Below are 14,956 nucleotides of genomic sequence, written 5' to 3' on the forward strand. Positions count from 1 at the left end.
GATAAGAAATGAACCCCCAGACACTGCAGGCTGACTGTGCCACAGTCAGATCCACCATCCTTCACAAATGTCACACTTCATCTTCCAAACTGATGACAATATTTGTGGAAAGCCAAGAATTTGACAGGGGAACATAGCGGTCTTCAGAAAAATGTGGTTCTCTAATTTTCTGAAGAGATGTAAGACAGCAAATATTCATTAGGTCCAAAAGATACTGGGGAGGGGATGCAGAATGGAAAAATTGAGAGAAAAAAAAAAAAAAACAAACATGCACACACATACTTGGCTGTATGACTGGACATTTGCCACTTCCATAGGATGCCAGGTTAAAAAAAAAGACAAAACAAACCCAAAACAAAACAAACAACAACCTCTCATATTTGCTGAGATGACTCAGAGGTCTGGGAAAAGTGAATGCAAGTTCTGTATTTGAACAAATGTTCCTGATGACTTCTGAATGTGTTTGCTCAGTGTTAGTCTGATGACAGTCTGATCTTGAAAGAGAACAGGTAAGACTCTGTGATGAGTCTCACTCTATCAAATCGGTGATGGAGAGAAGCTTAAAAAAGCATAGTGTATGCTCTAGCTCTTGCTTATTCATTGCTAATAAACTGTTTGGCTGCAAAGCAGTCGTGTCCTGGTCACACTCATGTGTTGGGATTACATGAATAAAGGAATGTTACCCTGACTTGCCTGCTCAGCCTTCAGCAGATACTCTCTGCAAATATTAGATTACCAAGAACCCTTTTAATGCAATAGGTACTGGTTGAACATCTTGTACCTAAATGGCTTGAAAGAGCTTTTGGAACATTTCCAGGATGTCATGTATTCCCTCAGCAGAGACTGTTCAGAGCTGCCCTGTCCTGCATTAGCACATATTACATGCAGCAAAACAATGTAATTCCAAAAGTAGCGCAACACACATATGCTTTTTGCATCTCCTCTTTAACAATAAATTCTGCAGTGGTCACTGTACAGCCCACCATACTGCATGACTGTCAAATTCATTCCTTCTTTATTATACCCTGTAAATGTTTATCCAGATAGAATATGACATGATGACTGACATTAGTGATACTGAGAGGAGGAAAGTGTTTAAGAACATGTGATTTATGACTGACAGGCCATGAATCTTTCGGAGTGGTCAAAGACTGTACTCCTCTCCTTTGCCCAGGAACAGCATTCTCAGGACCAGCAGCAGAATGGAGCACTGCCTGTCACTACTGAGACTCCAGCTAAGATTCAGTCATGTGCAGGCTCTGATGAAACCAAAACCAGCTCAGGGAAGTAAGCTGGTGCTAAGATCCTGCACTGTGGAGGTGCAAGATGTGTGTTCTGTTCTGCTGACTTTCATGCAGAGCAGAAGTGTCTGATGGGGACAGCAGCATAAAGCTGTCTTCAGCCACCCTCACTGTATATATACTCTCTCTCGGGAACACACCAGCCTCAAACTAAAATGCAGCGAGTCTGAGTTGCTATACATTAAAAAGGGCTGAGGTGTCTGAGAAACAGACTTAGCAGAGGTCAGATGGCTCCAGCACTCATTAACAGCTTTTACAGTACAAATTGTTCACCTCCCATAGACCTATTTCAACATCTTTTCCCTTCTACTGCTCATATTAAGCACCTAATTATCTAATGCTAACTAGGATCCTAATTAATTTACCTTTCCTTTGCAACAAAGATACATGCTTGAATCATAAACAGACTAAGATTTCACTTAACAGCTACAGTTAAAAAACAATTGTCAAGTGAGGGAATTGTTATTCATTCTTTACCCAATGAAATCAGTAGAATGGTCTGTGAAATGTACCCTTCTCTGTGCTCCAAAATAAGAAATTTCTTAAAATAAATATCAAAGTCCAAGATCTGGAATGAATTAGGTGATTCATGCTAAATGGCCAATCTTGCTAGTTATTGGAAAAAACTAGATTGCTATTTTCAGAAAAAAAAGTATCATAAATGCTGCCCTGATGGTAGACAAAGTTTGGAAAGAACAGTATATACCATAGTGGCCTATGAAAGATGCTTGTTATAAGTCAAGATAGTTTTTCATTGTAAAGCTGCAGATGTATAGCTGCTTTTCTGTGAGAAACAAAGGTTTAGGCAATGTTCATTTCCCAAAGCATGTCCAACTCATATTCATGTGACAGAATCATTAATTTCAATCTCAGTGCATACTATCAAGTGTCTGGGGAAGGTCAGAATGGAGGTTAAGAGTAATTCCAAAGAGATACCCAAGTTTCTTCCTCCCTCCCTCTCTCCTCTGCTTTCTTCCATGAATTCACTTTGAGAGGTTCTGTTCTGTACACCAAATGACCTGAAATATCAGTGAATAAAAAACGCCATCTCTAAAAGTTCTGTATGTACATGAAGCATGTCTAAAAGCTGTAGACTTGGGTGCCTATTATGACAATTTATGGCTGGTAAAAAAATAAGGAAAACGTTTATCAAAAGACAGGAAAGAAAAAGAGGAACAGATAAATACCTTCTCTAAATGTGTAGCACTTCAGAATGGAGACTTGCTTTCCTCTTCAAATGAATTGCACCTAGTATAAGGCAAGTTGGGGTTTTTTTCCTAGAAAATTGCCCTAAACCCATTTTTTGGCTTATATCAGGGTGAATATGATAGCTGATCTTTTATCCTTCAACCAAACTGCTTGAAAGCTAGAACAGACACTCAAAACTTACGTTTTGAAAACTTGTGTTTTGAATCTTCCAGCTGATACGTTGCAAAAAAGTTTACTCAGCTGTGAAATGTCCATTAATAAAACACTGATTCCTTTATCCTGGGGATTTTATTTATACTAACTTCACAAGCCTGGGCAAATTTTTAGTACTGGGAGGAAATAAACAAGATGAATTTATTCCCTGATAGACTTCTGCCATTCCCCAGTTCTACAGAAAAATGAGAGCTTGTCTGCACATGGAATTATTCCAGCACAATCACTTAACAACTCCAAGTAACTCAGTCTGGAGTCATAGTACACGTGGACGCTGTGAGACTGGAATGCGGGTGTCTTTCCCTGCATCAACCTCACTGACTTTCATGACCGATTCCATCAGAAATAAAAAAGAAATAAGCACATTGCCACATGGGTTACTACATTTTACCACTCTCCTACTTTAAATTTACACCTTATCTTATTCCAGATGCATTTATTTGCATGTGCAGACAAGTCCCAGACTGCGAGGAATGGCTCCAGTTTTGTTCGTGGAAGTGGTCCTTCCCAGGAATTCTTTCTGGGTGTTAATGTCACTGAAATCCAGAGGCCAGATTCTTGGCTCCATGGTTCCCCTTTCTGCAGCAGCCTAGCGTTGCAAAGAGGCCATAAAGCTGTTCCAAGAAGCCAGCTGAACCTTTTCTCTGGCGTAGAGAGAAGCATCATCAAGACCAGGCTATTTCCACTGGAAAAATGAGCCTCATTTTCTTCAAGAAATGAATGCGCTGTAATGAAATTTTACAACCCCCATAATAAGCCCATTAACAAGATTGTGACAAAACATGAAAAAGCTTTAAACTTCCAGTAGTTTCACGCTAGCCCCGAAGAATTGTGGCCAGCTCTAATTCTGTATTGTGGTGATCAGTTGGTGTCAGATACAGGTTTGTTTAAACATTATATTTTACAACGATAAATTTGGCATTTTAGCTGGAATTTGAACTTAGAATTCATTGCTAATCCATTGTCAGTGACTGAACTGGTATTTCACAAGTTCATCTGCGGACTTGCATATTCTAAAAGTGTCTATTTTAAACCTGCAATCTGATATCACCATCCCATTTACCAAGTATCCATCTCATACCTGAATACTGCTGCTAAATAATAGTAACTTTGGCTATTTTGCTTTTGCTCTTCTTTAGAGGAGGAGGTTCTTTAGTGCTTTATTAAAGCAGTCATTGTGATTTACTGTCATTCCTCTTCGTAACTGGGAAGCTGTGGCACAGAATAGCAAAACAGCAAGGGTAACCCAGCAGGTCAAAGCTGGAGGTGTCAATACCAAATGTCAAAGCTGGACACCTGAGTTTTAGTTCAGTGAGGCTGCAATTAGGTCACATCAAGCATGTAAACATTTTTAATACATTTGATGCTACCTGAGAAGTGGTGTGTGTCAGATTTTCTAGCTCATCCTGCTACCATCCAGGAGATAGTTCAAATTCATGCTGATGTTTGTCCATCGAGATAAACACCACTGTTAGCAGCACAATTTTTGTTGTCCTCCTGAGTTCCCTTGGTCAGCCCATGCTGCCATTCCTGACTGATAGGACAGCCTTTGGTTATTTTTTTATATGTCTGCTCAGTCTTCCTCTCTCCTTGGCTTCCTTCTCCCACAAACATTGTTGTGCTGGGATGGACAAGTTAAAATCCTTTTTCTCCCTCAGACTGTCAGCAGGAAAGGTGGATTTCCACTGATGTGATCGGTGGCTCCATCCACAGGCCCAGGATGGACAGGATACAGGTCTGTCTGAGAACAACACAGGTGATGCATCCTGAATGGGATGCAGAGGTGCAGAGATGCACCCCACCAAGTCATTGGGAAGCAGAGCTTATGAAAAGCTTCATGTTTCATTGTACTTTCTCTGCATTTCTTTAGTTAAGTGATGACTGGAGTCACTGCATTGTTCACATGTACCTTCTCTACCCAGGTTGGACAGTATTTGACAAGAGCAAGCTCTGCAATTTAACGCTATTAACTGGTGGTTAAATGCATGAGCTTGCTCCCCATCATCCTTCTCCTACCTAACTTCTGCCAGAAAGCTTTCTTGGGAAAATTATGTTCACAGCTAGGTTTAGAGAACAGACAACTGGTGCAGGGCAAGAATATGTTAGCTTATAACCACATCTTTTCCGATGAAGCTTCATCTAAAATAGCTTCAGTTTTCAGGCAGTTACTGAGCGATTTGAGGGGGTGATGGAATAACACACTAGAAGGAATTATACTGCAAACAAACTGAGGGGCTGGGCACTGAGTGGAAATATTCTAAATGTGAAGAGACTAGCTCCAAATGCGGGCTTGCGTTACAGAAATAGAGTATTTGCTGCTAGGGATGCATTTCTAGTCCCACTCCCAGGTCAGTACGTGTCACGACACCAAATATGTATGTACATGGTGATCTGCAGTATAACTAATTCACTTGCTGGCAAAACACATGGTACACCAGGCACGATCCAAAGTCCCTTGAAGTCAAAGACCCTTTCCATTGACTTCAAAGGACTCTCAATCCATGCTGCAGGGATGGCAAGCCAAGCTCACCGCTGGAACAAATGATGACAACTCCATGGAAGCCAATGTAACTGCTTGTGCCAACAGTGAATCTGGCCTATAAACTTTGTTCTGCAGCGATCAGAGGCTGCATAATTCATTCAGTGGTTCGGAAGGTAATTAAATTTTCACAGCCATCAGAAGATCGGCCATGTTATGTACCCAATTACATTTTGACTATACGAAATAGTTCTTTTCCACAATCACTTATTTAAATGCTCTCTCTTTGTTGTTGTTGAAGCAGTCACAGTTTACTCACTCTCCTTATCTAAAATGCTGCTTAATATTTGAAACCTTCTTTTTCACACAGTGGCAATGTAATAAAATTGATTGTTTGATTATAATTCTGGTTTTCATTTACCAGAGTGCTGCTAGAGGAGAAATGAAATCACATGACTTGTAAATGAGCAGAGCGGAAATAACTCTGGACATTACTAGCTCTAGCAAATGCAGCAGTAATTCTGAGTTGGCTCAACACTGTCCATTTTCAGTTCAGGCATTTGAATTCAGAGGAGACCTTCAAAGCATTGTTTTTTATCTTCTCTTTACTAGAAGGTCTTGGTGCTAAACCCCTTGCTCAGTGATACATGCAGGAAAGTAATGTAAACCATAATGGCAATATTTGTGATCACAAGACCACACAGACAAAAATAATAAATAGGAGAGAATTATGCAGGAGGGCCTGGTATTTCTTCCCCTTTCTTTTGTTTTATTTAAGTCCATAGGCTAATTGCTTTTTTTATTGGATTTGTTCATATTATCAACCTGACAAACGACCATCATATGTGGATTGTGGCAAATTAAATGCTCCACAGATTTCCATCCCTTTTTGGCCAGCTGAATGAATAGTCTCAATCCAGGTAATAGATGTCAAGTGGGGCATAGATTTTTATGAACACATAAAATATATATGAAAAAATATATACATTACTTGTTGGCAAAGGGAAGGAGTGAATGTAATCAGGGCCCCAAGAGTAATTACAAGCCTGATTTTAATATCAGTCTGGGCAAGGAGGAGTTTTGTGGTAGTGCAGAAAAACGGCACTTACGGGGAAGCAAATGTATTTTGCACCATATTATTCTTGTTTGTTCGTTTGTCCTTGTAAGCACCACCAGTGATCGATGAGGAGGAAAAACCCTATTAAAGATGGTTATTGCACCTGCCTCCTTCTTCAGTTTGGAGATTTCTTCCCCTTCAGGCAGACAGCAGCCCCATGAATAGTTAATCTGGCATTTGGCACATGTAAGGGATCTGTGGTGGAGGAAGGAACAAGGTAGTGAGGGGTGGAAAACTCTGACAATGACAATAAAAAGGTAGCCCAATTACTTTTCCTAAACATGATCATCAGTAAGCTGGTAACAATTTAACAGCCATATAAGGAGCTATGCTAGGGTGATTAGGTTTAATTAATACCGGGTCGTTTATCAGAAAGAAATGATTCAGCCTGATGATTTCTCATTCATGTCTTCATGAAGGGGAAGGTGCATGCTCCAGTGTGGCTTTGCACCATTTCCTCTGCTTCCCGTTGTTTGCGCAGGAGCGAGGCCTTCATTGTGTCCTGGGTATTGTACTGCCTGGAACTGAACTTGCTGAAACGTCAGGATGGTAAAAGTTTATATTTCAAAAATGAAAATGCTTTCAGCCTATTAAGAGTCTTCACAGTTGCATTTGTAGTAATATCAGTCTATCCTGGAAAGGTTTTAGATCTAGGAGGTTCATAATTCCAGATAAAATCTGTCTCACTTTTCACCTAGGAGGTGCACTGTGCTGTCAATATTGCTATCACGCATGAGGTAGGCACCTACACAGACAACCCATCATGAGATAGGCTTTGTGTGATGGTCACTTCTTTAGGAGCATAAAGCATAGGAACAAATAGGTGGGGATGTTTTGGACATTGTACTGGATGTCAAATGTAATTTAAAGCATGCTACTGAAGGTAGACACTTAGTCTCTCTGAATATAGTTTGGAATAAGTGTAGTGACATAATCCTGCCTGTAGACTTCTGCTGGCGAATGTCATGTGGATGACATAAGCCCTATAAGCACATTTTGGACTGCATGACCTAGTAGCTAGGTACGCATGTGGGCTCTTCTACTGGCCCCTCCATTTCACAAGCCAGTGATGGCATTAAACAGCCAGCTGGAGCCTTCGCCTCTCAGCCACAGTCAGTTCCCCACTAGTCTTATTATTTTGCTCCAAGAGCAAGCATTACATCACACTGGCTTTGACAACAGCAGTAATCAGTTTTCAGGCTGAATGCAGCTCTCACAATCCTTTCTAACAGCAGTTTGATGAGACTAGTGAAGTTTCGTCTGCTTAAGAAAATCCCCCCCAAGCACAGAGTGGCATTGGGAAATATTTTTCATGCCTGTGACGAGTCAGCTGGAATTTCTAATCTGCAGCTTCCCCACAGCTGCAGGCACCCCTCCAAAATGGGTCTGTCTTGAGGTATTTATAACATGTCTGTCACCAGGGTAGCTAAGCACCACATGGAAATGCGGCACCCAGGTTTGCAGCTGATGCAGCTCGTCATCACTTTGTCTCTCTCCCAGGTTCCCCACCCTGGCATGCTTCCCATGGTGTTCGCTCCAAAAGAACTTGTTACAAATGTTTGCTCCTCTGAAAGCTCTCTCACAGGAACAGTGGGCAAGCCTGGTACCTGCTGCCCTGTGGTGTAGCACCCCCTCCACAGAGAAAAGGCTTCTAGGCAGGGATTTAATTATTCTGTTCAAGAGTTTGGGCTATCAAGCAACAGACTTTGGACAGTGCTACAGTGAATAGCCACATTTAGCTGAATAGTATTTATACTAGCTCTTCAGATTGTCTCTGAATTAACTTTCAGTGTCTAAACCTAGTAACCTTGCCAGGTGAATACAAGGATTACAAGACAGTGTAGAACACTACACTTGGTCCTACAAAGCCATGAACTCTTTTCCCCTCTAATCTCCTCTCTGACTGATTCTGAAGGTACTTCAACCTGAACTATCTCACAGCCTGATCAGCCATTTCCTTTTCATTTTGTCTGCAGTTTTCTTCCCTTCCTTATGTTCTGCCCAATATTTACTTGTAGGGAAGTAATCTTATCTGAAAGATGGAGTTTCTGCTCTTCAAAGTAAATATACAGCTTGAACTGCTAGTAAATTATCTGTAAAGTAGTTGTTAAAGGAAAATCACTCCCAAGCAGTTCTGGTCTGATCCAGATTTGAAGCCAAGGTAAAGACCTGGGACTCCAGAAAGCAGCCAAGGAATTTGAACATTTGTGCTGTCTAAGTGGTATATATGTCTGAAACAGTTTCTAGGCAAACTGACGCAGTGCTTCCCAAACCAACTCCACCACTGGGTTTCATACACACTTGCATGTCTGAAGTTTGACAGTTTTGCAAAATACATTCAGGAAAAAACACTCTAAGAGGCATTTAGGTTAAAACCAGCTGAGAATTCATGGCTAACAGGTGTTCCTGGGCAGGGAGGCAGCCCTGTGCCCACCAAAGCAGTCGCTCAGCTCACCTAGTAGGGCTCAGGTATGGGGACTTGATGAGCTTCAGTAGCTGGCTAAGCCTTTTGTGTAAGCCCTTTGAATAGCACAGAGTTTTTACCCACTTTGAATAGTTTGCTCCACTTTGGCAGATGTTCACAGGGCAAATTCTCCTAGAGGTGAACAATCCAAAGGATGGGAAACTCAGATACAGCTAACACTCGCTTTCTTTTTTCCTCCTTAAGGTTTCAAACATGGAGAAAACAGGTCTGCAGTGGGCTAGCAGCAGCCTCTCTAGTGCTCCCTGCTAGTTCTGCCTCTTGCATATTTGCTGAACCCTGTAGTTATAGAAGGTTACAGACACAGAGCCAGATTCTGCCATTGATTTCCCATGTTTTCCCTAGAGAGCAGCCTCATTGACTTCCAAGGTATTACCCACAACGCAAACAACTGCTTCCACTCATCTGGCCTTCAATAGCCACGTTACGTGCTTGCTTTGCCCACACGCTGCTCCACAGAGACTATCACAAACCATGGAAAATTCCAAAATTTGCCTTTGGAATTCCTGCATGTTTTGAACGGGGGAAGGGGCTGGGTCTGCATCCAGATTAAGTTTAGATTTGGTTTGTGGCTCGAAGCTGACCCAGGACTAGAGTTCATAGTCATAACTGAGGAGTGGAAAACTCATGGATTCATCTGATGGGGATTCTTACCAAAACAGATGCTATTGTTGGATTTGGGGCACAATGAAGCAGAGCAGGACACAGAGTATCCCCTCAGCATCCACTGATTTCCATGGTATGACCAGAAGACCTTGCAGTCAAACCCTAAAACCAGACTATGTGAGCCTTATGATTTTCTAATTCTTATGCTGAACAGTATCCACTGAAGCAGGTTTGCCAGTGGGGTTCAAAGCCCTAGATCTCTGACAGATATTGTGACTTCTAGCCTCTATGTGATACCTAGACTATGCCTGGGTCTGGGCTTTGTCTTGATCTAGCTGGGGGGAGGGGGGGGGGGGGGGGGTGTGAGTGTGCACTTGCACTGCTATGGTTTATGGAGGTGAGCATGTTTGCTGCGCTGGCCAGGTCACTGGGATTGGGCTAAGGGACTTGTGCCAGATGGCAGTACCATAAATATGCATGGCTGCTTGCTCTTTGAATTTGATTTTGTAGTAGAAGGGCTTAATAGAGGATGCTTATCATCAGTTTTTCATTCACTTCTGTGAGACTTCCTTCCACAGCTTCTTACAACACTATGTCCAAAAACACACTAAAAAAGAAGATGGGATCTTCAAAATTAATGAGGGTGGCATCTCTCTCAGCTTATAGAAGAAACACACTTTTTGGCAGGAACAACACAATCTGTCCACAGACCAGCAGAGTCGGATGAAATATGCGTTGGGTCCTCCTAGCTGACATGCCCCAGCATTGCTAGAAACAAATCTGTTTGCTCTTTTATCAGTGCAGCACACAGCACTGGTTTTCCGTTCATTCCAGTGCTGATCCAAAAGGGAGAGAAGCCAAGCCTTTCACTTTTCCACTGTTGTTAAAGCACGAGAATTTTATTTGGAGACTCTGAGAACGTAATTGTTTAAAGTCTTAAATGAGATTCCTGTGCTGCCAAAGATATCCATTCAGTAACCACAAATCAGGCCACTAGAGATCTTGAGACTGGCATAAACATCATGAGACCTTAAAAACAAGAAAATACTTATTTCTTGCTTGCTTGCTTTCTCGCTTGCTTTCTTTCTCACTTACTTTCTCGCTTTCTGTCTTGCATTCTTTCTATCCTTTCTATCTCTTTCCCTCTTTCTTTCTCCCTTGCTTTCTCTCTCTTCTCCTCCCCTCCTCCAATTTCTCTCTCACTCTCCATCTCTCTCTCTTCCTCCAGGATTAATATTTTAAAGCTTTTCTCTAGAACATTAGAAGCAAACAGTTTTCCAGTGGAAGCTGACACTCAGCTGTGACCATCTGACCATAGGACATTAAGTTTTCAGAAAAACTCAAATATTGTGAGACTTCTTAGTGCCATTACAAGAACCTGTCACATTGACCTGCCATAGGAGCTCCACATAACAGAGAGAACTAAAGTTTCTACTGCCATAGAAGTTCAGCTGCATGTCATTTATTTAACTTCTTTTTGGTTCATATCTGGTGACAGCAATTTCGAGGCTATTTTTATTACTATTTATTGTCTATATTAAAGTAACACCTATGGGCCCTGGCCAAACTCAGAATAGTCATACATGCTATGAGAAGCATCCATTAACCTCAAAAGCTAGTCTTAAAGGACAAAATGAACAAAGGGAGGAAGAAATGAGAGATTATCTTTCCCTTCCCCCTTCACAGACAGACACTGTGCAGCACGGCGAGATGGTGTGACTTTCCCACACTATCTCAGGAAGTCCATGGCAGAGCTCAAAACTGAACATAGATGCTGATTTCCAGGCAACTGCCTTACTCGCAAAGACTTCCTTTCAACCAAAAGCCAAAGAAATGAGAGCAGTAATGCTCGGACAGCAGCCTGAGGTGACCCCCCACCAGATGAACCGTCATCAGGCTCCGCTCTAGCTCCCCCACAGCCACCACCACCTGTGCAGGGGAGGTATCCAGGGAGGTCAGGGTCCCTGTTGGGGCAAGGAGGCATCCCTGCTCAGGTGTTCCCGGGTGCCAAAAGACATGTTTCTGCAGCACAGACCCTGTCAGGTGAGCTGTGACCTGAGGGTGACTTCAGGACTTGTCCTGACACACAGCACAGGGGGGCATCACTGGTGCTGATGCATAGCGTGAACTGCAGTGCTTGGTCACCCCCATCCTCCCAAGGGCAATGGCTGGCTGCTGGCTCTCAGGTGGCTCATTTTGGTCCAAGAGGAAAGAAAAACATGAACAGCTACGCTTACTGTAGCATGACAGGAACAAAGGAACAAAGTACACTATTCTTGAAAGTCAACACATTATAAAGAAATATCTCAGAGCTGGCAGGAATATTACTTTGATTAAAAAAAATTGGTTTGCTGGTAAACTTCCTGTATTTTAAGGAAACCGTCTGACCTTATCAGAACACAGGCTGGGGGTGCTGAATTACCTTCCACATACCTGGAAAACTATCTAATGTAAATAAATTTTATGACTCCCAACTATATATTATTAGGTAATAAACTTAATGACTTTATGAAGGTGGTTAAGAGAAACCGTATAAACTCTATCAGCGTCCAGGAATAGATACTGTACATTTTAATTTAAAGGAGTATGTGGAAAATATAAACAGGGAAGTAACCTACCAGTTTCCTGGGTAAGGTGATTTAACGTTATATCAAAAGATAGTAAGCAGTGCTGTTGGGTTCAGAGGTCTTGTCTCCAGTGCATTGAAAGTTATATGTTGGTGAAGCTTGAGATCAAAAGGACATTAGAGAACTAAAACTTGCTGGTGGGAGGTAAGAGGATGAGTAAACTTAAGCAAGTGACAGGTTTGCTTCTGCAAAGGAAAAGGATGGGATAGGCCTCTCTAGGAGCAGGGAAGGGTCAACCCTTAGGAAGGGGCTAGAATCAGGTTTTCTGTTTTTCCTTTTCTCTGAAGTGGATTTGCTTGAATTAAAAGTCATTGGTTCTGGAGGTTGTGCCTGTCACTGAAGAGCACCATCCCTGCCTGAAGTCAGAATGCCTCACATAAACAAGCCCAGCTGCCCAGAGTGATGTGGGCAATGAAGAAGGTGCCTTCACCTGCAGCTGGCAGTGCCTGGTGACCTGTGGGACCTGTGTGGACATGGGGCATGCCTCCCCCAGCACACAGAGAGCAGGGGTTCAGGGCATGGGAGAGAGGTTCAGAGAGCATGTGGATCTCTCTGGGTCAGACAGGTTGTTCATTTGCTAACTGGCAGCAATGAGGCTGTACGGGAAAATATTCCTCTTCCAGGTGCATCTCATGGGCCAAAGCATGCTCCCTTGTCACCCTGTGCTCTGACACAGTCCTGCCCCTGACATGGCAGCTACAGGGGCTGTGGTGCTCCCTATCAACACGGCAGCTATAGCTTGGCCTTGGCAGTTGCGGAGCTTCACCCACTGCCTCTCTCCTCACCGTGATCCCGGGCATGAGCTGCTGACACCACTGGTCACACATGTCTTGAAAGAAGAGAGAAGGTTTGCTGTTTACTTTGGAAGTCATTTACATCCCCTTTTGTTATTTCAGATCACACACAAAGGACAATCTTTGTCAGTTTTTCTCTGATCCCTTCTCAGATATTTTTGCAGAGCTGATATCAATCTTGCTGGCTGCAAATGCAAGTACCCTTTCCTTCCTGCTCTGCTCTCCTTTTCCATAGCTACCCAAGTAAAATAAATTATTTACAAGACTTTGTCTTTGCAGCATTTTTCAATTTAGTAAGAGGGCTCCTGTTTAAAGGCCAAATCATGCTGCTCTGTGGACATACTCCCTGAGCTTTGATAGGATCTGCAATAATGTAATGTGGTTTTGCTGTAAATGGGCAGATACTTTAAAAACTTGGTTAGATTCTCCTAGAAAGGCTCTGTAGGAGTGGGCATGGGCCAGCTGATGGAAAGTAACGCAACTTGCACTCACACATAAAGAAAAAAGGTGTCTGATCCAGGGCACCCTGAGCCTTGTCTGAAATGCATACAGTTCAGGGGTGAGCTGCCCACTGACTGCACCGGGCAATGGTTCAGCCCCATATAGGGGTGTAAACACACAGGCTGCTTTTGTGGACGCTTTTTTTTCTGTGCTGAAGGTGGCACTGCTCAGCTGGGCAGGCCTGGCAGGAATCACCTCGAGGACCTGGTGCAGAGCACATGCCATCCCAGGCTGGGCTCTGTGGGCACTCTGTGTTGTTTCACAGGTTTCATAGACTGGGATGTCCTGGGAAAAAAATGAAAAGCAAGTGTGTCTGCAGAAATTTGATGATGTGTCCTAGACCTCCAGTGTCACAGAGGCTTTTGTCATTTTAGTTCCCTATTCAACAGGGGTAATTATACCCCTTACACAGCACTGACATTTCCCAGAGGGGCATTATGCCAAAAAAACATGCCAGATAATTGCTGTCTGTCTTTTCTTTAACATTTACATTTTTATTTAACAGATCTTTGAGGTGTTCCAATGATGGATAAGCATTGTTTTCTTCAGACCAGATGGGCAAGTATAACCAGGGAAGAGCACAATTTCTGACCCAATGCCAAAGTGGAGGGTGAAAGCGGTGCTGGTTGGCCAAGGGCAGTGGTTGGAAGAGTTTGCAGCTCTACTGCAGCCACTGGGGGCTCAATCTGCAGAACTGAAGCAGATCATTTAGCCTGTAGATTTAGGGACCTGCCAGGTCCTCCCTGTGTGTTAAGTAATGCATGATGGCAGCAAGGAACAACACTTTTGTTCAACTTCCATTGTCTATGAACTGCCATTATTTTAGGACATGGCCATTTACACTCCCTTGGCTTCCTCACTTATGATGTAGACCACAGGCAAAACCATAAAGCCATCAGCCCATGGGAACACTAATTGCAAGAGAAAGCTGTGGCAGCTCTGCTTTGCAATTCCAGCTGCCACAGGCATGCCACAGGCCTGAGCCCAGCATCTCAAAAAAATTGCCCCAAGTTTTGAGTTGGAGAATGACTTTACCACTGCCAATAACTTACCCCCATAAATTTAATATTCCTCTGTTCAGGAGAAAAAGTTGCTTTGGAAGCTGGTCCTGCACCATGAAATCATCTGTCCACAGAAACTGTGGACCACATCTCAGCCTTTGTCACGCTCTAATACACATTCACAGAGGAATGAGAATATTTAAAAAAACCCCTGCATTCTGAAACCCCTGAAAGACTAAATCAAAACACAACATTGCACAAGTGATTTTTCCTCTGGGAAAGGAAAACCAAACCACACGCACCATATATTGATCATGTGATATAATGTACTCCTGGAATTATGAACAGGTCCTGAGAAGATAAAAGCAGTATAATGAAAAACCCCCAAACTATGAATCGTAGAACAGCCTGAACAGTTCTGTTCAATAAAATTCACAGAGCTATTTCTATTAAGCTAAAGCAGAGGATGAGTGAGATGCACAGAGAGGCATTTCTGGTGTTTTGTTTCTTTTTTCTACAGAGTGGCACCAAGCCTTCAGTCAACAGGAAAAGCCAAATAAGAGGGCTGTGGAGGGCATGGATGAGAAGCAAATCTCACATAGACACACATACAGAAAAACACGTGG

This window comes from Athene noctua, chromosome 1 (genome assembly GCF_965140245.1).
Source record: "Athene noctua chromosome 1, bAthNoc1.hap1.1, whole genome shotgun sequence".
Classification (NCBI taxonomy): domain Eukaryota; kingdom Metazoa; phylum Chordata; class Aves; order Strigiformes; family Strigidae; genus Athene; species Athene noctua.